Here is a 25,822-nt window from a genome sequence, read left to right on the forward strand (position 1 = left end):
ATTGCATGGAACACCAGGGCCTGGAAACAGCTTGAGCCCTTTCCTAATTGACTGACTTTCTCTAGTTGGAGTCCTTTGGATTGCAGCTGACATTTAATAAGCATTTATTAAGTACTCACTGGGTGCCAGGCACTGTGCTAAGCACTAGGTATACAGAGACAGACAAAAGACAGTCCCTATACTCCAGGAGCTCATCCTCTGCAAATACACATTGACCACACCTCTCACCTCCCTTCCTGACCCCGTGAAACAGATGGTGGATCTTTAGTCATTGCTGAAAGGTTAAATTCCTTTCTTTGTTTGTTTGTTTGTTTGTTTGTTTTTGCAGGGCAATGAGGGTTAAGTGACTTGCCCAGGGTCACACAGCTAGTAAGTGTCAAGTGCCTGAGGCCAGATTTGAATTCAGGTCCTGCTGAATCCAGGGCTGGTGCTTTATAAACTGTGCTGCCTAGCTGCTCCCTGGGGTTATATATTTTAATGAGAATAATCTTCTAATTGAGAGAACTTGAACCAGATTCTTTAAAGTACCTAGGTAGTATAGTGTTTAAGAGCTACTGTTGGGAACCCCAGATATTTAAGTCCAAATATTGTATCAGACACTAGCAGTGTGATCCTGGGTGAGTCATTTAACTTCTCTCAGCCTCAGTTTCCTCATCTGTAAAATTGATGTCATTAGAATCAATGACTTCTAGCGTCTCTTCCTTCCAGTCTAAATCTATAATTCTATGATACTATAATTTTATGGCTGGGGTGTTTTTTCCTTGAAAACATTGCCTGTCTTACAACCATGCAAGCCATGGGAACTGTAGACCTTTTTTGTCGAGGAAGCAGAAAGAAAGGAAGCCTTGCACATTGCCCATGACCATCAGTTTCATGCTCATTTATTACACTGTAGTTTGTTCCAGCTTCCCGATAATGCTAAGAATCCATGAGGAGCCCAAGTGCTGATGTTGTGAAAAAGTCTACTCTGCACGTTGCATAAGGAAGAAGTAACTGACTCATCTGACCTTATGGTATGGATACAAACTAGAACATCATGCAGTGAATGCTGTCTGACTACGCAGAGGCCATCCAAGAAAAAAGATAAATAGCACATTTAAAACACAACTAGAAAAAAATCATTCAGGACCACTCAATGAGGAACTTCCTTCTTCTGAGGGAGAGTTTAAAAAGCCCCAAGTGACAATGGCCTCCTTGTTCTTCTTCTCCAAACAAGATACACCATTTCTGCCTGGAGCTCATTATCTCTCTCTACCTCCTAACTTCCCTTGCTTCCTCCAGGTCTCAGCTAAATTCTCAACTTCCAAGAAAAGTTTTTCCCAATCCCTCTTGTAACTAGTGCTTTCCCTCTGTTGATTTTCTCCAATTTATCTCGAATGTCTCTTGTTTGTATTTAGCAGTTTGATTGCTGTCTTCTGCATTAGCCTGTGAATTCACTCCTTGAATGAAGGGACTGTCTTTTACCCTTCTTTGTATCCCTACCAATTAGCACAATGTCTGGCACTGTAAGAATTGATTTGGGGACCCCCATCTTTGGCTAAAATTAGAAAGCCTCAGGGGCTCTGCGCAGGGCTCCCTGACCCCCTGGGCACACAAACCTCGGGCATATCACATCCTGGCCTCCTCAACCCGGTGGGGATATGCTCCAGGTGCGCCCTGCATGGGGGCTCTGTGCCCCAGCCAACCTTGGATTCCACCCCAGAAGAGGCCAGCAAATTGGCTTGGGGCACTTGGGAGGTCAGCCCGAGTTTCCTGAGAGAGAAGGGTTTTTTAAGTGAGAGGGGGGTCGGTAGAAAAAGTGAAAGAGCTAGAGCCAGAGGAGGGAGCAAGCGACCGAGAAGGGAGACAGAGGAGACCAGAGGAAGCGCAGGGGGCAGCAGCAGACAGCCACGCCCACAGGCAAGAGACAGGGCAGGGGGACAGGATGTAGAGAGTTCGGTGTCTCAAGTTCACAGGTCGTTTATCTTATTTTTCTTTGTCCTTATTTCTAAGTTTATTCTAATCAATAAACCCTGCTTTTTGCTTTTATTGAAAGGAGGTTTTTTGATCTAGTTTTATGTTAGTCTGGGAGAAGCATTTGGGGAGGGGGCAGGTCCTTACACATTGGCCCACAAGGGACTTAACGAACCTGGGGGATCTTTTAAAAACCCCCTTACAGATTGGAAGCTCCAGCCAGCAGGGAGTTTGCAGACTGGTGAGGCAGGTAAAAGCTTAAAGCACATAGTAGGCACTTAATAAATGTTTTTACTGATTTACCAAAGCTGAACAGGTATTTTTGAGTCTCTGTTGACCACTAATATTATGAGGTGGGGAAAAAAAAAAACAAAAAACAAAAAAACCAAACAAAAGAAATGTCCAAAATTTCCTGGTATAAAGAGGGCTAAAGTTGGCATCAGAAAGTCCTGAGTTCAAATCACACCTGAGATACCAACTAGCTATGTGGCCCCACATAAATAACTTTACATTTCTGGGCCTCAGTTTCCATATCTGTAAAATACGGAGATCTTGGATGGTTTCTAAGATGCCTTCCATCTCTAAACTCATGTTTCTATGTTCATTCCAACTCTAAATCTACGATACTATGATCCCATCTTTCTTTTCATCAATCCCAACCACATAGACTGATTTTACCTTTACTTGGATCCCAAAATGACAATTTCCTATCGCTACTCTTCAGGTATTCTACTTCTCCAAGGTCAGAAGAAAAAAAAAAAAAAGATGGTGGCACAAAGTTCCCCTAACATCAGCTATCCCTGGTTACTTTCCTGGTGTTTATCAGGCAGAAGCTTCACAATCAATAGCAGAGGCTGAATCTGACTATTGGTGGTGGCTAGACAGTATCAGCTCCTCTGGAATGCACTGCCACAAGGCATTTCTATGCTTGTCTATCTATTCCACCTACTTGTCCCCAACCCGCATTCCTTCACATTCATGTATACCTTGCATATTGACAGGTCTATGAGTAGTTTTAGATTACAATGTTATGCTGAGTAAGAAATAGGCAGCCTATACACAGTCTAGCCAATGGAACCACTCAGGTTATATGGGGCAGGGGGAATTCTATTTCTTACAACAAAATGCCATTAAAAAAAATACACACCTTGATATTAAGTTAGAGACAGTGATAGAGACTGGGCCTGTGATTTTATTGGCATAAGGAAAACCTGTAAGAGGAAACTCCCTCTAGCAATCCAGGTCAGCATCTTCTCTGGTACATAAAGCCTTAAAAAGTTGCTTTAAACCCTAAAAGATTAAGTAACTCACCCAGGACTGTACAGACAGAATGTATCAGAGGCAAGACATGAATTCTTCCTGGATGAACTCTTCCTGGCTCCCTATCAACCACACTATAATGATGATCATGTTAGCAAATATGGTTATTTTTTTTAAAACATACTTACTTCAGGGTGATTTTAAATATCAATATTTCATATAAACATCATATGTAGGAATTTAGCAATTGAATTCATTTTCTTTTTAAAATTAAAGCTGTTTGAGATCTTTTAAAATATTTTTACCCAAAATTAAGATAGATTTCCACTGTGGCTGATTACATAGGCCAAATGGTAGTCAGGAGGCTATTATCATGTTTATCATGGCATTTTACATGTATAGATATTAATTAATATGAAGCATAACAATATGGGCTACACCAATATGCACCTACTATGTGTTACCTACTTAGTAGGTGTACCAATGAGACACCAACAATGTGTCAAGTACAACAAGATATACAACAAAGTTTTTATAAGACATTATCCCTGCCCACAAGGATCTTAAAATAAATGGCTTACATCTCCTCTTTAAGCCTATGGTCATTATGGGGTAAATATTGCATTAATTGTGACAGTCACCCACCCTACAAATCCCTAATACACACACACACACACACACACACACACACACACAGAATACTTAGCTGATCATAAAATGCTGAGTAAATAATGGCTAATGATGATGATGATGAAAAACTTAATGAAATCAGTCCCCACTAGGTAGAAGTGGGAGAATGGAATAGTATAGTGTTTCTACTCAGGATTGGCTTTCGTTTAAAAAATGAAAATAGAACAAACAAACAAACAAAAAAAGCCAACCGTATTGTTCTCCAGCCTCTGAGTTTTGTTCCTACTTCCCCCTGAGGCATCTATGGTTGATACTAGAGCAAGGCAATATTCCTCCTAGAGCTTTGTGAATACGAATTGAGGGAGAGTGGGGGAAAAATACTTTCAAGATCCAAAGTAATTAATTTTCTTGTGAAAACAGTGAAATTTCAGGCCTGTGCTGGCTGATGAGTTAGCCAGAGTACTGGAAAAAACATTGGTTTTGAAATCATAAGAACCCCAGATTCCAATCACAGTGCTGTTACTTATTTGCTACATGAACGACACTTAATCTTTGCAGTTTCTTAATCCTCGAAAGGAGTAGGATTGATTTAAAATTGCTATACAATGTATAAAATACTTGGGACTCAGTTTACCTAGATACATACAAAAACTTGGTAAGTACAACTATAAACCACTGGTTACAGAAATAACAACCTAATTCATTGGAAAAATATTAGTTGCTCATGGGTAACATGAGTCAATATAGCAAAAATGATAATGCTATCTTAATTAATTCACTTATTCAATACTATACCAATCAAACTACCAAAGGATTATTTTATAGAACTAGAAGAGTAAAAGGTCAAGAATCTCAAGGGGAATAAAGAAAAGAAGAGGAAACAAAATAGTTCTACAATGTCATATCTCCAACTATTGTACAAAGTAGTAATTCTCAAGATAATTTGGTAATATTTTAAAATAGATTGATCTTTGGAACAGATTATTTACACAACAGACAGAAGCAAATTTATCTAGTCCTCCAGTATCTAATAAATACAAAGACCCCAGTTACTGAAATGAGAAGTCACTATTTGACCAAAACCCCTGGGAAAATTAGAAAAGAGAATGGAAGAAATTAGTTTTTATATCAACACCTCACCTTATAGCAAAATAAGTTCCAAATAAACATATGACCTAGCTATAAAAGGTCACATCATAAATAAATTGAAGAAACATGGAATAAATTACTTCACAAAGGGGCCGCTAGGTGGCGCAGTGGATAAAGCAGTGGCCTTGGATTCAGGAGTACCTGAGTTCAAATCCGGCATCAGACACTTGATACTAGCTGTGTAACCCTGGGCAAGTCACTTAACCCCTATTGCCCCACACACACACACACAAAAAAAAAAACAACAACAACCAAAAACCCAAATAAATGAGTGAATAAATAAATGAATGAATAAACAAATAGATGAATAAATGAATGAATAAATAAATAAGTAAATGGATAAATAAATTACCTCTCAAATATATGGATATAAGAAAAGGTATATTAAAAAGGGGATATAGAAGATGACAAAAAAGGGATAGTTTTAATTCCATAAAATTAAAAAGATCTTACACAAACAAATCCAATAAAGCTAAGATTTTTTTTTAAAAAGGAAACAATTAACTGGGGATATAATCTTTTCAACAAGTTTCTCTGATAAAGGTCTCATTCCCAAGGAATTGATTCTAATTTACAAGAATAAAAACCATTTCTCAAGTGATTAATGGTCTAAAGGATGTGAACAGAGTTTTTATAGAAAGAAACCCAGGGTATCATCCATCCATCCATCCATCCATCCATCCATCCATCCATCCATCCATCCATCCATCCATCTATCTATCTATCTATCTATCTATCTATCTATCTATCTATCTATCTATCTATCTATCTATCCATCTATCTTATACATATACATATATTATATATAGCTAAAGTAAAATGCTACAAAGCATAATTAATTAGAGAAATGAAAATCAAAGCAGTTTTTTAGGTTCTATCTCATACTCATCAGATTAACAAAGATGACGAAAAAAGAAAATTATAAATGTTGGAGGGGATGTGGGGAAATTGTCACATTGATGCACGGTTGGTGGAGCTGTGAATGGTTATAACCATTATAGAAAGCAATTTGGAATAATGCATTAAAAATTATTAAATAGATTATGCCCTTGGATCCCACTTATACCATTGATAGACCTATACCCCAAAGAGATCAAAGAAATATCATGTATGAAAATATAAATAGAAGCCCTTTTTGTGGTGTCAAAAATAGGAAACTCAAAGAATGACCATTAATTAAAGAACAGCTAAATAAGTTGGTATGTGAATTTGTTGGAATGCTATTGTGATATGAGAAATTTCAAAATAGATGATTTCAAGGAGACATGGAAAGACTTATATACACTAATACAGAGTGAAGAAGGCAGAATTCAAAGATGTATTCTGTAACATCAATATTATAAAAGTAAATAGTTCTGAAGACTTTTATAAATTGATGAAAAATGAAATGAGCAGAACCAGAACAATTTGTACAACAACAACAATAGAAAAACAACTTTGAAAGGTGTAAGAGATGTGATCTTACTGTGATATGATGACTGTTCATGATTCCAGAGGACCAATGATGAAACAAGCTCTCTCCTTTCTTACAGAGAGGTGATAGATTTAGCATGCACAATGAGCCACACATACACACCTATATATGCACACATGCATATATAATATATAAGCAAATATGCATAAACATTCACTATATATGTATAGATAGATATAAGTACATAGATTTCATATGCAGTTTTTTATCCTCAGCACCTTCTCAACTTTCTTGGTTGCCTCTCCCCACTGGAGAGCAATGGGATGCAGAAAATATTTTCTATTAATTAAAAACAGTTTTCTAAAAAAATAGGTTGCAGAGGTGCCACAGATATAGACTATTTCATGACTTTTCATATGAAATCATTGTATTGTTAATTTTACCTAATTGTTTTACTTTGTTACAAGATACCTCTCATGAGGTAGAAGCAATCCATATGTGTCTATAGTATAAAAACAAAACATTGGGGGCAGCTATGTGGTGCAGTGGATAAAGCACTGGCCCTGTATTCAGTAAGACCTCAGTTCAAAACCGGCCTCAGACACTTGACACTTACTAGCTGTGAGACCCTGTGCAAGTCACTTAACCCTCATTGCCCTCCCCCCCAAAAAAAACAAAAAGAAAAACAAAAAAAATACAAAAAAGAAAGAAAGAAACATTAATAAAACCTTTTTAATTAATGAGGCAGGATAGGATGCATTCTAAAATAATTTCTGATCCTAGAACCTACTGTCTTCTGCTTAGGGTGGGGCTTTCTGATCTCTCCCTAAACAGATCATGCAGGGGGGGAAATCACCCAATCTACATGATCTTTATGGCAGTCCTCGGTCTGTCCCATTGACTCACTGTACCTGCTAGTCAACTATGCTCACAGTGAAGTAAAAGATTGAGTGATAGAAAGCACTGGACTACCTTCCCTTGGAAGGGTTCATTTTTCCAAATGCAGGTGATAGGGTATCTGTTCTGATCTATTTCGAAAATGAGAATGAGAGAAACAAGCAAAGAATAAAACCAGTCTCAAAAAAAAGTCATGCAAAAAAAAATAATTTAGATACAGTAAATCCAGTCTACCTTGAAATGGAAGGATTGTCTCCTTTCTGTTATTTTTCATCATTGTTAACCTGACCTCCTATCAAAGAAATATTAGATCTAAGAGTGGGAAGGGAATCTCAAAGTTTATCTAGTACAACCTGACGAGGATCCTCGTTTATAACACCCTCATCACACATCCAAAGTGGTCATTCACCCTATGTTTGTAGACCTCCATGACGGGAAATCCACGAACTCATGAAGTTACCTATTTAACTTTGGATAGTTTTCACCATTTTTAAAACCTAAACTTGCCTTTCTGAAACTTTTCCTTGCTTCTAATTATTTCCCCTGAGGCCAAGCCAAGGAAGTCTAATCTTTGTTACAAGGGAAAGCCTTCAAATGCTTGAACACATCTAACTTGTCCTCCCTAAGTCTTCTCTGCTAAACATTCACAGTTTCTTCAAACAATCCTGCTAAGATCTGGAGACCTTTTGCTACATGGGTGAGCCTTCTCTAAAAGGGCCAAGTTTGTCAACGTCCTTCCTAAAACACATGCCCAGAATGGAACAAAATGTTTGAGACATGGTCTAACCAAGGCAGAAATAAGAACTATTTGCAGAAATTGAATTTATCAGTAGCTGTCTGTTCCTTGTTTAGATTTTTCTCTTATTTTAAAATATTTATTGTATTTTTTAAATAAAAGGACAAGAAAAGTTATAAATCTGATGTTCTAAAAAAGAAAACATTTATTTATGCTAAGGGAAATTTCTACAGTGGGGAAGGGTCATTTATTCAAGCTCATTTTAGTGACTTCATAACTAATAATGCTGAGAAAAAGGGTTCATAGATTTTTTTTGGCTTCCAGAGGAAGGCAAATATGCTTATAATATATACTTGCTTTTTCTTTTTTTTTGGTGAGGCAATTGGGGTTAAATTACTTGCCCAAGATCACACAACTCCTAAGTGTCAAGGGTCTGAGGTCGGATTTGAACTCAGGTCCTCCTGAATCCAGGGCCGGTGCTCTATCCACTTTGCCACCTAGCTCCTCCTTATAATATATACTTGCACAGATAGCATCCATTGCCAAAGAATTCAGGCCCTGACCAGTAGGAACCTAACCTATCAAATAGTATTAGGCCTGATAATATCTGTTAAAGGAGAGGATTGGAAACATATACAAAAGTTCTTCAATTTGGGAATAAGGATCAAATAAGATCATGTAAGAACACTTTGTAAACATTAAAGTGTTATATAAATGCTGACTCATTATTATTATTCATTGGAAATCCAAATTAAGTCAACTCCAAGGTATCACTTCAAATTAGTAAATCAAAAGTCAGTAATGATAGAGAAATAGGAAAACTAGCAGTGTTGATGGAGCTATGAATTGTTTTAAACATTTTGGAAAACAATATGGTAGATGGAAGGGGGATTAAGGTTTTTTGGTTTTGTTTTGTTTTTGCAGGGCAATGAGGGTTAAGTGACTTGCCCAAGGTCACACAGCTAGTAAGTGTCAAGTGTCTGAAGCTGGATTTGGACTCAGGTCCTCCTGAATCCAGGACTGGTGCTTTATCCACTGGTTCAATGGTTCTCAAACTTTTTTAAGGTATTTACAGTATGGTATTCTTTGCTGTGAGGAATCATGGTACACTCAAGTTGACATTAATGTAAGTCTCATATGGGCAGTACCCCTTCAATAAGAACAACCACTTTTGTTGAGTTCTTATGGGTTCGAAGTCTGACATGCTTATAGGCCATTCTAGACAAGCCATAGTCAATTTTTACATATTTTACAAAAACTATATTTAAGGCATGACACACATTAGATAAGTGAAATGCATACCAGGTAAAATATTTATAAATTTTATATGCTATGAAATCCAAAATATCAAGAAACATCTAGTGATACAAAGGATTAGCAGTATACACTTTGGGAACTACCGGCCTAGTAATCCAAGAGTTAGGGCTAGAAAAGGTCTTCAAGATCATTTGGTCCAACTTCATTTTACAGATAAGAAAATCAAGAGTCAGGAAGGATAAATACTCTTGCCAAGTTTGGGATTTTGTGATTCTGTAACTTTGTTTATTCCATCAATACAGTAGAAAATACTTTTGAAAAATTAAATAATGTCAAAAATAAATTTTATTTTTATTTTGGCAATTTTTTCCCCTAAAGAACTTTGGGGTAAAAGCAACTCATAGCCTTAACTCAGCCTTCTTTCCTTTTTTTCTCATAACTATCTTTAGTTATATTATAAAAGTTTGTTTTCTACTTAACAAGACAAAGACTCCTCAAGTAAGTCAATGAGTAAACAACATGGGAGCTTCAGGTGGGAAGATCACTAGATGACCTACTAGATTATCTACTTCAACTCTAAGGAAACTGGGGCCTGAAAGGTTAAGTTATTTGCCTTAGGTTATACAAGTAGGAAGTCACTTTGAACCCATTTTAAAATCCATGCTGGGGCAGCTAGGTGGCACAGTGGATAGAGCACCAGCCCTGGATTCAGGAGTACCTGAGTTCAAATCCAGCCTCAGACACTTGACACTTACTAGCTGTGTGACCTTTGGCAAGTCACTTGACCCCCATTGCCCTACCCCCCCCAAAAAAAAATCCATGCTGTTTCCTCACTTACCCTATGGCTACCTGCCCCCTACTAGACTTCTTCTAGGACTGGATTTCTGATAATAAAAGTAGCTGAGATTGATGTTTCTGAAACTCTAGAAGACATATTCTAATGCAGGATATGAGTTCTATAAAGTAACGAGCATGAGCCTGTGAATGAAGAATTATTATGCACTCCTATTAAACTTTCTTTAGCAATGTTTTGACATTCAACTTGATATTTAGCCAGTCACAAGAAAGATATTACTAAAATCACTTAGAACATATTGCTTCTTAAAAACCAATGATTTTCTGTTTTCTCCATCCCGCCCCCATCCCTGTCCCCTACATTTGTTCTATTCCCATTTAGGTAAGTGGTTGCTAATGACATATTATTCCAAATCAACACAGCCATAATGGAATCAATCAGAAAGGTACATGGACACATGTGTTGTCTTCTTCTTCTGCTAGATTCCAAGATAATTTTATAATAATAGCATTTAAATATATATATATATATATATATATAACAAATGGCAAAAAGAAAAACTTAATCCTAAACTATTCCCAATGAGAATACTTTAAGCTATTTGGATGAAATCCAACCTTTAAATTTAATTAATCTTGAATATTAATGAAAATAGCAGATTCTGAGAGAGAAGGAACATCAGAGATCCAGTAGCACAATTTTCTCATTTTAAAGTTGAGGAAACTGAGGCCTTAAGAGGAGAACTGATTTGCCCAAGGTCACCCAGAATATGTTTTAGAACTAAAATTTTTGCTTGTTTGTTTTTTAGTATAGAAAATACAATGTGTGTATTTAGGGAAGGAATGAGGGAAAGAGTTCCCCTGCACCCCTGTACAAGGATATACTGTCAATATCAAAATTTCACATATCACAAATTTCACTGTACTTCACAGGCAAGAAAAAAATCAATTTAGAGGCTTTATCTAAATCAAGTATTCAATTTTTCTGACATCTCCTCATAATTTCTTTTAATCTATCCCCAGCAATTGGCAGGATGTTTTTGATTGATGTTGTTTATCCCTTGCCTCAAATTCCTTACTCTGAAGGACAAATATATCTGACAATAGGGATTTTTTTCCCTTAATTTGTACAAAGTTTTGATTTTTTAAAATTTTAGTTTATAATTTTTAAATACTTGAAATTATTTAAACATGGTCCTAACTACAAAACTATATAAATATGGCCCAAGCTGATGTGTCCATGTTTTTAAATGAGTATATTTAGAGAAGTCAGTGATAACATGGCATAGAGCATAGAGGGTTGGTCATTGAGTCAAGAAGACCTAGCTTCCAGGCCTGCCTTTGACTCATACCAGCTGCGTGACCATGGGCAAGTCACTTCACTTTTCAGCGTCCCAGGCAGCTCTCTCATCATACATTACAGAACATTAGTTGATCTCCCATCAGTAGAAGGAGTTTACATACCTAGAGTTCAATACCATGTCCAGAACAAAAGAAGGATAAATTATCTTTGGCTATCCAGTAAAGTTGACAAAAGTAAATATTTATTAAGTAGCCTCATAACCAAATGAACAATAACTGAAAATTATACATATCAAGATGCATAATCTATGAGTCCCATATATAGATACAAATGAAGAGAAGAGTTTTGTTTAGGACTTAAAAAAGAAAGGATTTTTAAAGGATTCAAATATTGTGATTGTTTTTCCTTCATTGTCAAAGAGGATCATGACATCATAGTGATGTCATGACTTGCAGTGAATTGGATTTAAGTGAGGTAGAGCTGTGCAAGGTCACCAACCTCCCTCTGCCCTCTAGAGCCAGCTGGCTCCAGTGGCAAGATATAGATGTTTAAGACAATTGGGGTTACGTGACTTGCCTAGGGTCACATGGCTAGTAAGTGTCTGAAGTCAGATTTGAGCTCAGGTCCTCCCAACTTCAGGGCCAATGCTCTAATCACTATGCCACCTTGCTGCCCTGGATTCAAAGATAATTTAGTTAATAAGGCAGTTTCATTTTTGAACTCAGCAAAATGTTTTAAAATTAATTTCATTGTTTTCTGCCTCACTGTCTGCACTCAAGAAAGGGGCTTTGATAATTGACTTAATTATCATTTAACTTACTGTCACTGAATTTATTTAACTCAGTAGAGATGTTTGAAAGTAAACTGCAAGATAAATTTCCAGCCCTGAATCAATCTTTTGGTGTATCTAGGCAAGACTTTTTGCAAATTGGCCCAGTTTTGCGGACAAATTGTAACTGTAACTGTAATTTCATAAACTTGCCAAGATCATAGCATCTATAGGAATGTTCTATACTACCAGTCCCAGTCCTCAGTCCATTGCTTCATCAGCAATCAAACCTTGGCTGTTGCTTCTTTTGCAAACAACATTTATAATTACGTTTCCTACTTCTGGATGCTGAATATAACCCACTCCTTATCAAGGATTTCCTTAAAAAGCATTTCCATTTTTGCCACAATTGGCATTTTGTGATTCTGTGACTTTGTTTATTTCATCAATACAGTGGGAAAACACTTATAAAATAAAAATAGCACCAAAAATAGATTTTATTTTTATTTTGGGGTTTTTTCCCCCAAAGGATTTTAAGAATTCCCTTAAAACGATTTTCATTTTCATTTCTGACACTAGGTGTGCTAGAACCTAGGGTGAAAAGGCTTCCCTTGTTTAACAAGTCTCTTGTCATGTTAAATGGGGTCATTATGACAAGTCAGCACTTGAGTATGTCAAGATGTGCTGCTGGTCACTACCAGGAGGAGATCCACAGAGGAAACAGCCTGACAATTTGCCACTGAATCATCCATACATGCCTCTGGACAGACTTTGGACTTCTCACTTTGACCTTACACTTCACCACTGGCTTTCAATTCCCCATGAAATCTAAACAGGCCATCTCTGAGTAGACTGCTTCTCAAGGCTGCTTGCAAAAGCAATTGACAGCATTTGTCTTGTTAATCTAAGAGCTTTTTTGCTCAGACCAAACACACACACACACACACACACACACGCACACACACACATTTCTCGGGCTAGTAAAAGCTGATGATCTCTGTGCTGATGGAAGGAGGCACAGTAATGAGCATAGGACCCCAGCCCTAGAGCAATAAGGGACCTGAAAAGCCATCTAATCCAACCCCTTCAGTTTACAGACAGGAAATCTGAGACTCAGGGAGATTAGGGGACTTGCCCAGAGTCACACAGTTACTAAGCATCAGAGGTGGATTTGAACCTAAGCATTTGACAGCATTTGTCTTGTTAATCTAAGAGCTCTTCTGCTCAGACCAAACACACACACACACACACACACACACACACACACACACACACATATATGATGAATAGAATACAGTTATCCCTTCAACATTCCTGGGGTTAGCGGTGCAGCACCTCCATGATCTGGAAAATCTATGTAAAAATTTTTTGGCCCTCCCTTTTATCAGAGAATAAGTCTTTATTGTCATGGTACTAAAAGATTATATATATATATATTATATATATAGAGAGAAATAGAGATAGAGATATTATATAAGACTATACAGCATTTTATTCATTTCTGAGTTCCTAAACATTTTCTGTGTCATCTGCTGGCCTTTGCCTGTTGGTCTGTAGCTTCCCCAAAACTCCTATAAAATTCCCAATATGCTATAAAAACTCCTATAAAATTCCCTTATGCTGACCTGTGATATATGGAAACCATGATGGGGAAAGTCACAATGTAGAATGGCTAATGTACACACACACACACACACACACACACACACACACAGATGTGTGTGTATATGTGTATATGTATACACATACACACATATACATTTTATATACATATATACATTATATATACACATATACAAAGTACACATGTACATGTATATGTGTATATAATGTATATATCAAATACATGCACATATGCATGTATATGTGTGTATCCTACTCATGCTTTAAAAGTCCCCAATTAAGTTTCATTCTAATGTTGCTCTCCTCCTCCCCCAGACTCTAGGGATGTCAGAGGGGGACTACTTCAGAAAGAGGTCACTAAGGATGGGTGAAAAATAAGATAAAAGAGGGAAAACCCCAAATTTGGATTTAAGTTTTTGGGGATAATTGCTAAATTTCAGGAAAGGTTTTTCAGTGGCACAAAGACTTTGCCGCCATTTCTTTTAATGTAATATCGGTTGTGAGCATTTTCTCGGGCTAGTAAAAGACAATGATCTCTGTGCTGATGGAAGCAGGCACAGTAATGAGCATAGGACCCCAGCCCTAGAGCAATAAGGGACCTGAGAAACCATCTTATCTAACCTCTTCAGTTTACAGATGGGGAATCTGAGACCCAGGGAGATTAGGGGATTTACCCAGCGTCACACAGTTACTAAGCATCAGAGGTGGATTTGAACCTAATTCTCTTGTCTGCAAAGCTACACTACTATCCATTGTAACATAAGACTTTCTACCCGGAAAATTTGACTTAATATCAGAGTGTTAGTCTAACTAGGTTATGAGGCTGCCAAGAACAGTTCAGCATGCTATTCTTGGTAGCTAGAAACCTTGGGTTCAAATTCTGCCTCTGACACTTACTAGCTCTGTGACCATAGGAAAATCATGCAACCTTTTGTGAACCTCACAGTTTGTATTTGTAAAAGGGAAGTGATAATACCTATACTACTTATCTCTTTGGGTTGTGAGGATCAATCAAGATATATCAAGGCTTTGCAAACCATAAAGCTGTATGAGTGTATGTATACATATACATGAGCATACATATGGCTAACATGTATAGCAGCTGGGGCAGCTAGATGGCACAGTGGATAAAGTAGGATCTGAATTCAAATCCAGCCTCAGACACTATCTGGGTGACCCTTGGGCAAGTCAGTTAACACTGCCTCAGTTTCCTCATTTGTAAAATGAGCTCGAGAAGAAAATGTCAAATCACTCCAGTTTCTTTGCCCCCCAAAAAAATAGAGTCACAAAGAGTCAGACATGACTAATGGACTAAACAACAATATACACATGTGGGTATATATTATATACATATATTATATGTATATATACTCACATACATATGTTCTAGTTATTATTATTAACAATCATTATTGCCAGATTGCTCCAATTGTCTTCATCTCTCTGCTTTCCCTAGACCCCAGCTCATCCCTATCTACTTATTTCAGGGGCACCTACAATAAGCCATGGTCTACCATGAGCCACCCCCAGAGTGGTGCCATGGATATGTAGGGTTAGCCCTACATACTGTGCCATTTCTGCCCTATAATTTTTTATGACATCTGGAATTCTCTTTTCTAAAGGAAGGTTTTGAGAGAAAAACTGACTGGTTTTCCTTAATCCCATTCAGTCTAGACATTAAACTTCCTTTGCTACTTCCTAAGCTTTCCCAAATTTTCCATTTACCTTTCCTTGTCCTTGCCACCAGAATATACTTACCCTAGATTTATAAATGATAATAACTACTTTGCAGTCTATTTATATAGCAAAGCTCTGTATCATTTACAGTCAGGTCTATATCATTTTATCCAAAGATTTTTTGTGGCTAGAAAACCAAGTTACTTATTTAAAAATGATTTTAGTAGGTTTTTTTTTTACATTTTAATAGTCTTTTTATATTTTTATGCTTTAAAGAAGTCCCCAAGTAAATGTGTTGGCATGTTGTAGGATAGATTCTTGGTAAGGAAATGGTTGGATTAGGATGCCTTGGAAGTTGCTCCCAACACTGAGATTTGAGAGCTCTGTAAAATGGTTCTCTGGATACCCTTGTTAAAAAAGGCACCATGCATAATCCTACTCTTAAGATTCCCCTCTTGAAGATGACACAGATGATGACGAGCCCTTATGTGTGCATGCATTAAAATGGATTAAAGGAAAGGAGAGTCTATAGCTCCACTTCCCCCAACAGTCAGTTAACAAGGATTTACTATCTATTAGGTGCTGTGCTAAGTGCTGAGCGTATAAAGAAAGGCCAAAAAAGGCACTAAAACAAACAAAAAACAATGTCACCCTTTTCATAATGTCATTGATCAACAACAGCCAAAGTTTCTACATCACTCATCATCCCTGATCAGTCTTCAATGAATACTGACAGTTGTTTGAGAATAGGGCAGGTTTTTGAAAGTTATTCCAAGGGTCTCTTTGTGAAGAATTCCAGACAGCTGAAGACTTCTGGATAATGTCTGAAGCAAAGGGAAGGGATAGACTCTTTTCCGGCCAAAAATTGACTCTTAGATGATGGAATAGGACCAAAAGGTCATGACATTTCCTTACAGTAAGTTGACTCCCTTTCCATGACACAACCAAGTATTATTCAGAGCTACCCTTAAGTATTGGTTTGGGATAAAGGAGTCATACATACTGTCTTTCTCAGAGAGCTTCCCTTCCTGGTCACTCTCTATAGACCTACTCAATGCTATATTCCTTCTCACCTTCTCTTCTTTCTATTCCAATTGATAGCCACTCCCCAGGCAAATTGCCAAGGCTGGCTTCTGTCTCCTTCACTGGTCTTCATGTACATACAAGTCATAACTAGATTTTAGAACTGCTGTAATAAAATGCCTCTGGAAGACTTCACTGTTTGCTCCTGATTACATCCTTGTACTTGATTATTTGTGTCCTGGAAAGCCTAACTCTTAAGAATTGGTTTTGGACTTTTGGCTTTTATATTCTGCATTTCAAATTCTGTTAATTGGCTTTTACAGTTCAGATGTTTACACTTTATTGCTCTCAATTAATAAGTAGATTTGGCTGCTTAACAATGGAGTGAGCATCCCCTGTTTTACATATCCTTAATCCCTGACTAGAAATTTTCAAGCTGCCTGATAACCATCATCTTAACCTTATTTGATTGGGTTTATTTAGGGATGTGGAGAAAAAAGGAGATTTGGAGACTACAGAGACCCATTGTGACTGTGCAGATCTCTCTTCCTCTGGAAAACTTCCTGGAAAATGAAGAAAAGGGAACTTCAAAAGCCCAGTGTCAAATTCAAGATCAAAAGGACTATTTTGGAGCTAAAATCAACAACCTTAAATGGTTTAACCAACTAAATCTGGAGCTCCAGCTGTTTTTCACTGACCACAAAACAGTAGATACCCCCCACCCAGTCTTCTCCATCCTCTTGAGGAAGATGCAGAAAAGACACACTTTTCTAGAACTAAACCTCATGAGGGCACATCCCCAGAGAAAGCACAGGAAGTAATAAGGAACAGTGGACAAGAAGGTATCTTTAGCTAAGTATAAAGTTGAGTCAACAACATGGCATTTCCCCCCTCTGCCACAATGACTTGTCTTAACAAGAATGCTAAAGGCAAGGGTCAGCTCAACAATAAGTCACTAGATTGATTGCTTCCCTGCTGCTTATTTTTATAGGCTAGGATGACTGTCTCCTATAAAGAGGGGCTGCCAATTGATGAGTCTATAGCACAGCTGCTTCCCATTGTGCACCTGCTCTCTTTGTGGTCTCTTAAGCCCGCCATGTCTTCTCCCCATAGGTTTCTGCTATCTTGGTCTTGGCATCCTTGACAATTGCTTCTGCCACTCATTGTCCCAAGATAGGCTTGGCAGTGACTGCATGCCTGTGGTCCCTTGGAGACTGCTGTGTCTGAACATCTGTGAATAGGGTTCCACATTTAATGGCTGAGCATTGTACACAGGCTTCTGCTGCTGACTCAGAAGACTTGAGTAAAAGACTCAGGCAAAGGGAAATAAAAATCATGAGGAGCCTGGGGTCCATCACATGAGTAAGCCAGAGAAGTCACTAAGTGTTCTCACATTCCTACACTTCTCCACACACATTCACCTGCTGAAGGACTTTCCACTCCTAACTCCATCCTCCCTGACAGACAAACAAATTTTACTGACAGAGGTCAACCTTTGGCCTGGTTTACTGATATGAACTTGCATATTCACTTTAGAGTTTGTTGTTATAGATTCTTGGGTAGCCCCACTTTTGTCTGTAAAGAATGTCCAATATTTACCCCACAGTTTATCTCACTGATGTATCCTTTGTGACAACATTGATACTCTTCAGCTATTATTCTGGATCTGGTATACTGGGCTCTCTGATACTAGTGTATTCCTTTCTGCCCAACACTGAGTGACAAGCAGATGGTGCAGTGGATAGATACCTAGCCTGGGGGCAGGAAGACCTGAGTTCAAATATGGCCTCAGAAACTTACTAGCTGTCCGGGCAAGTAACTTAGCCTCTGTCTGTCTCAGTTTCCTCACCTGTAAAATGGGGATAATAATAGCACCTACCTCCCAGGACTCTTGTGAAGATTAAATAAAATCGTATTTGTAAAGTGCTAAGCATAGTGCCCAGTGCATAGTGAGTGCTAATAAATATTTGTTTCTTGCTTTCCTCCCTCCCTCCATTCATTCATTTCTTCCTTCCTTTTTCTTTTCATTTTTCTTTCCTTCTTTCTTTTCTTCCTCCCTCCTTCCTTGTTTCTTTCCCCCCTCCATCCATCTTTCTTTCCTTCCTTCCGTCCGTCCATCCGTCCGTCCATCCATCCTTCCTTCCTTACCTCAGTTCCAACTATGCAGGGAATCATAAGCTTAAGTATATAAAGCTTTAAAGGACCTCTCTAGACAAATGTTGTTCAATTCATTAATTTTACAGATGAGACAATGGAGCCCCAAATGACTTTTCCAACATCATTCAGTCAGCAGGTCAGTGGTGAACACAGATCTTCTAACTCCAAGCCCAAGACTCTTTCCATGCTGTCTGCCCTCCTAATGACATTTCTATCATAGCTTCTTTTACTCTATTTTGGGGGGCATCTTTGTCTCACCATAGGATTAATATCAAGAGACTATTCTTGCCAAAAGCAACATCCATTCAAGAATTCAAGTATTAAGATAAAAAAAACCCCACAAACTAGAATGCATATGGAAGGTGGGGTTACTAGGAAACTAATTTAAAGATTCAAGTTTCATGACTTCTGCCCTCTGCTTCCACTATCTCTTTCAAGGGAATTTCCTAGATAAAGAAATAACAAAAGTTGATCTATTAAAATACCCTTGAGATTCAAAACAAAACATTTTCTCCTCTGTATTATTGTCATTTTCAGCATGTTTATTCTTCAAGTGCATGCTGGAATCAGCCAACCGGCTGAGCTACTCTTCTCTCCACACATGCCCTGCCTATTTTAACAGCTGTTGAAAATAAACATGAGAGCTAATGTTTTTTTTTTTCATTTTTTAAATCATTCTCATCCTATCAATTGCTGTGAGATCCCACTGTGTATGCTGAACAATCCTGATGTTGAGTGAATTTTCAATTATTGCCCAATTGAAGTTGAAATTTTTCAATTCAAATTCAATACAATTCAAAGTAAGAAAAAAAAGTCAGTTCAATTCAACAAACATTTATGAGTTTCTATGCACTGGGAAATATACTAAACCCATGGTCAACAAAGACAAAAATGAAAATAGTCCCTACTCTCAATGATTCTACTTTCACATGTAACAAATAAATGATTACAATTATATATACATATATGTATGTGTGTGTGTATGTGTGTACAAAGTAAATTTTGGTGGCAGGGAGTGCTAACAACTGGAGAAATTTGGAAAAGTCCCATACTGCACAGCTGAGCCAAATAGAAAGTTATGATCTTCCTTTTACATGATCTTCTCAAATCTCCTGTCTCTATGTCTCTGCACAGGTTGTGCCCCATGCCTGGAATACACCCCCTCCTCACCTCTACCTCTTAGAATCCCTAGCTCCCTTCAAAGCTCACTAGGCTTTCCTGCTGCCTTTAGGGCTGTGTTGTTTAAAATCTAAATTGTGGGTTTCAATCTTCCCCACCCCTCCAGTTTTTTTTGGGGGGGGGCTGGCTAAAATCACTGATAAATTCAGCAAGAGTTTAGGCTTTTAAGGATTTATTAAAATATATTATAAGTTAGTGGAGAGATTGAGAACAGATTCCTTATAGCATGGAAATCCTAGCATGGATCTATTCAGTATAGCCAGAGAGAAAGAAACCTTCCTTTCCTAGCAGCCCCTGTGACATCCCTCACCATGCCATAAGTCCTGGATGACCAAGGGGACCCTCATTTTTCTCCTGTCTGCCGCCAAGCCGGTTCCTCCATGAAAAGAGATTGCTTCAGCCAAAGAGTCTCCACTTTCTAGTTCCTGTCTCCCTCCCCAAAAGGGGAGGTCCTTCAAGCTGATTGGTTGAGAGTGGTCTCTTGCTGATGTCAGTAGTATACCGCCTCTGAGAAAAACACATCACTCAGGACCAGCCAGGTGTGGTCTCCATCCAATCACCCTTAAGTAGGTACTTAGTCAGTTTCTCAGTCTCATCCAATTCAAACAATTCTAAATCAACCCTCAGGTGTGGCCCCTGGGCTTCTGCCAAATCCCATTATTTTATCACAGGGCCTAGTGCCTCTCTGCTAAAACCCCCCTCCTATTTCCTCAGAATACAGCATATGCTTATTACATATCATTTTCTCCTAATACAACATAAGCTATGCTAGGGCACGGACTGTTTCATTATTGTCTTTGTGTCATGGTATCTGGCATAATACCTGGAACATGTGGTGGAGTTGTTTGGTCATATCTGATTCTTCATGACCCCATTTGGGGTATTTTTGACAAAAACATTGGAGTGGTTTGCCATTTCCTTCTCCAGCTCATTATATACAATTGAGAAAACTAAGACAAACAGGGTTAAGTGACTTGACCAGGGTCACACAGTTAATAAGTACCTGAGGTCAGATTTGAATTAAAGTCTTCCTGACTCCTGGCCCAGCTCTATACACTGAACCACTTAGTTGACTTCCTAAAATATTGCAGGCTCGTAATAGAGATTTGTTCACTGACAGACAGACTGAAGTTAGTGTGTATGTTGGAGACTAAACTAAAATCAGTCCAGAGAGATAATATAGAGCCATATTAGGATAAGATAAGCTTGTGGGTTTTTGTTTGGTTTTGTTTTTTTTTTTTTTTTTTTTTTTTTTAGTGAGGCAATTGGGGTTAAGTAACTTGCCCAAGGTCACACAGCTAGTAAGTCTTAAGTGTCTGAGGCCAGATTTGAACTCAGGTACTCCTGACTCCAGGGCCAGTGCTCTATCCACTGTACCACCTAGCTGCCCCGATAAGCTTGTGTTTTAACCTAGGAAGCTTGTATTCCATCCAAGGGAGCCATTGAGGGTTCCTGAGGAAGGTAGTAGGATGGTCAGACTTATGCTTTGGGAAAAAACAGTTAAACAGAGGTGTTAAGGCGGACACATATGTACAGATCATGTGTTAACGTGTTTATAATCATGCACAAACATGCACATGAATATATTCATACAAACATTTATGTTGCAACTATCAGATCTATGTTTCCAAGAGAGAAAATGCCATATGCCTTAATGGGAAAGATGTATGTAAATTTTCATTTCCCAGAAGCCCTCCCTCCCTTCTCCAGAAGCAGACAAGCTAGATTTTCATCTGGGCTCCAAAGCAGCTATAGAGATGTTGCCTTCTCTACTGATATTTGGTGAAGTGTTCTCTAGGATTGTGACAGTGAATTCAGTTTCAGGATGACTTTCTCATGCATCCCTGGAGTAAAATTCACCTGGAATGGTTCTAGAGAAAAAAAAAAATCCAATCCCAAGATTTTAGCTTCATATCTGATTGCTTACTGCCTCAGGAAGGGGGCAGGAGAAGGAAGGAAGGAGGGATAAGAGCTCAAACCCAAAAACTATAAATAAAAATGTTTATTACTTTTAAAAAAATCTTTGAGTTTGGAGTTGAATTAAAAAAAAATTAGCTTCCCCATACCAGGACCAGAGACTCAATGTTTACCAAGAAAATTTAGCCAAAATAACTCCATTTCAAAACAAAACAAAACAAAAAACTTATTTTGCCTAAATTATTTGAAAAACTGAAAGAAAAGAAGCTTTGTTTTCTTGAATGATCTAAGGGCTTGAGCCACCTTTCACTTGACCTTCTGCCCTTCTAGGATTTAGTTTCAGAACACAACTGAAGTCAGAGATGTAGCAACCTGTGTCCTGACATCATTCTAGACAGAATATGAGGAACTGATGGGATGCAGGAAGCAGAGACACTCAGCTGGAGTGTGGTTTGAATGTTAACCAAACAAATGGAAATTTTCTTAGCCACGGTATTGACCTTGAGAACATGCTCCATTTTAGAAGAGATCTGATCCAGATTCTGTGATATCCTTCCTATCCACCAATGAGACTCTTAGCTTCAGATATGGAGCCAAGAAAGGTCAAGGGTCACAATCTAGAACTGGATACCCTCTCTCCTACTCCTAGATACACCACTGTCTTAAATGGGGTCAGGGAATTAGGAAGAGATTGTGGCTTAATATAGGGGAAGTTCTTCGTGCCTTGCCAATGTCTTCAAAGATCTTCCTGGACCATAGAAATCTTCCTGTCTGTTTTACAAGTTTGTCTTCCTCTTAAAAAAATGTTGGTATCAGGGCAATTGCTGATGTATGCACATTTCTGGATTTTTTAAGAGTAATTTGTAGTTGACTATCATTTATTTGTGTAATTGGTGTAATTAAATCTAATTACATAATTGGTGAAAGACTGAGTAATCACATAATTAGAATGTGTAATAATAACTGCTAAAATTCTATTGTTATGATGTGCCATGATACAATTATGATGTGTAACAATGTGGGCCAATTCAGAGGGTGGGACAATTTACAGCAAAGGGTGGAAAATGGTCCTGTCTCAAAGCAGAGTTTAGCCTAGAATAGAGAACAAACGTGCAGCTTTCAGGCATGTTTGGGATTTCCTTAGAAGTGAAGGAGAACAGATTATTTCACCAATCACTTGTTAGTCCTGCACATCCATGGCAGGGAGAGGTTGGGATCTGATGTTTAGACATTTAAAAGGGCCTTGCCCAATACAAGAGAAATGCACACCTCCATCCCGCCAATATCAGCCATCAAGCATAAGCTACAATGGATGGATTTTCATCTTGAAATTGTTTTTTTCATCTTGAAATTTGTATCTTATTCTGTATTTGCCTAATTATTTACATGTTGCTTCCCCCACTAGAATGTAAGTTCTTGAGATCACGAACTCCTTTTGCCTTTCTTTGTATTCCCAGAATTTTAGCACAAGTATAAGTATTTAATAATTTCTTGACAAAAAATGATCTTTCTATTATGTCCACTTGTAAACTCTGGATTGCTGGAAGGGGAGAAAAGCCAGTTTAACAGGGAGAAAAAATAATTCCCAATTAAGTAAACCATTGCATGACTCATTACATTTGCCAAGGGTAGCCTTGTCATCATGGGTTAGGGAGTTTATTCAAGAGTAGAATGTTGGCATTCAAGACATGGAATATTTCAGTCATAAGGTAAACCAAGAAAGGTCACAGACAATGTTAGTGGCAGTGCAAGGGCTAGACTTTGAAGGGTGTAAATCCACATACTGTTAGGGTAGCCACATTGCTTCTAGCTCTTCATTAGTATGAGAACACTGGGTGGCCTACCCAAGGTCTAGGGAAGGGAGAGGGAGAACACTTGTTAAATATTTAACAAGAAATTCAATAGCAACAACTATGCACAAAGCAGAGTATAAGACAGTGAGGAAGATAGAAAACTCAAACAAGACAGGGGCCCCTACCGTCATGGAGTTTATAGTATAGAAAAAAGGTTATCACATATATAAAAGATATAACAGATAACTATTAGACAAAATAGTACTTAAGTCTATTTCTATATGACTGCCCTTATCAACCTTGAAGATAGTCACCATTCATGTTTCCCCTCCCATCTATTATCATTCTAGAGAGTTGAACAAATTGCTTCCTAAAATGTGGCACCTACAATGGAAAGAGAAGTTCAAATATAGATGGCTAGGGAAGATTTGCTTAAAAGACAACTATGATGACGACGACGATGATGATAATTACGATGATGATTGGGGAAATCATATATATTTTAAAACTAAATAAAGATGACTTTCAAATCATGTACTGTTTTGAATTGTTCATTTCAATCCTCCACAACAATTACTAGGAATAATGTTAAGTTGACTACATATATACATGTATTCATGAATGTGTAGATTTGTAGAATCTTAGTTAAAAGAAACTAATACATACTCTCAGACATGAATTCTCTTTCAATATCCCTGATAAGTGATTAGGTAGCCACCATATAAGCAGTTGACATGATTAAGAAACTATTGTATTCATAGATATAATTTAAAGATAGATGTGGATCTGTCTAGGATAAACTCAACTGACATATAGTGATAAGAGCACTGGGACCCAGATCCAAATCTTGTTTCTAAGGCTTTATCATCAGTCTGATCTTGGATAACTTATATATAAGCTCTTTGGAATTCAGTTTACGTGTCTATGAAATGAAGGTTTTGAACTAGATGGCCTCTGAGGTCACCTCTGCCTCTGGATGTGTGTATACAATTCTTGCCTGGGCAAATGAACTCTCTGGAAGTCAGTCTTTTCAAAGGCACATTGTGGTCCATTTAGCATCTGAAATGATTTCTAGAATCCTAGATCATTACAGTTGAAAGGTACCTCTGAGACTATCCAAAACAAGCTTCTCATTTCACACATAAGCAAACCAAGGCTGGGAGTGGGTTTGTGCAACCGTTGGTTGGTAGAGAATGGAATCCATGCCTCCTGACTCTCAGGTTAATGCTTCATCCATTAGAGCATGCTGCCATCACCACACAGTCTATACGTGATGATGCCAGTCTCTTGTTTACATTATGACTGGGGGCGTGCAATCTTTAGGAGAGCAGCTGTTTGGCTAGCTACTAGAATACAAATAATGGCCTTCCTTTTAAATAGAGGCTTCTAAGTACCATCTGCCAACTCACTCTCCATCTTTTTCCTCCAATAATCAGTATAAAAGCCTTCTTCCACCACTGGATGTCTTTTTATACTCTAATGAGCAAAGGAGAGGAGGAAGAGGAGAGGAGAGGAGAGGAGAGGAGAGGAGAGGAGAGGAGAGGAGAGGAGAGGAGAGGAGAGGAGAGGAGAGGAGAGGAGAGGAGAGGAGAGGAGAGGAGAGGAGAGGAGAAGAAGTGAGAGAGGGAGTAAGAGAGAGAGGGAGTAAGAAAGTGAGAGACAGAGAGAGAGATTCCCATCCAGTGCTTCCTACAGACCTCAATACCAGTCATTCAAAAAGGTCTCCTTGATACCCTTCCTCTTGTGTTTTCTTTAACATCACATCTCTTCACTTTCTCATTTTTCTCCAAAAGGGGAAACATATCATTAAGGCAATTCCAAACCCTAGCAAATACTCTGTGGCAAAGGGTCATGGATATTAAGGATACCTTTTTTAAAAACTTTTTTTCTGGCTTGGTTTATCATCTGAATGGTTTTCCTCTAAGATTATTTCTAATTTATCTTTTTGATTTCTTGTTTGTAAATAGTCATTAGACTATGAGCTCCTTGACATCAGTGATTTCTTTTTTTTCTTTTTTGCGTTTCTTTGTATCCCCAGCACTTAGCACAGAGCCTGCCACATATAAAGGCTCTCAAACAATTGTTGATTTGACTTTACTACCATGAAATAGATTGAGGGAAGAGGAGGGGCACTTTTTGAGTAGGAGCTCTCACAGACACATCACCACCATACCCTTGAAGGAATATGGCACAGTGGTTGCACACATCAAGTACTTAATAAATATACTTTCATTCATCATCCTAGGTCTGTGCCTATGATGAACTAAACTGAGATATGGGCCATTCCAAA

At 38.0% G+C, this 25,822-nt stretch overlaps 1 protein-coding gene across 23 annotated transcripts in view; it reads right to left on the minus strand.

Annotated features, from left to right (window-relative positions):
- Nucleotides 1-25,822, minus strand: part of KCNMA1 (potassium calcium-activated channel subfamily M alpha 1) — a 929,290-nt gene that overhangs the window by 374,479 nt on the left and 528,989 nt on the right. The window lies entirely within an intron of this gene.

Source organism: Dromiciops gliroides, chromosome 2 (assembly GCF_019393635.1).
Source record: "Dromiciops gliroides isolate mDroGli1 chromosome 2, mDroGli1.pri, whole genome shotgun sequence".
NCBI classification, from domain to species: Eukaryota; Metazoa; Chordata; class Mammalia; order Microbiotheria; family Microbiotheriidae; genus Dromiciops; species Dromiciops gliroides.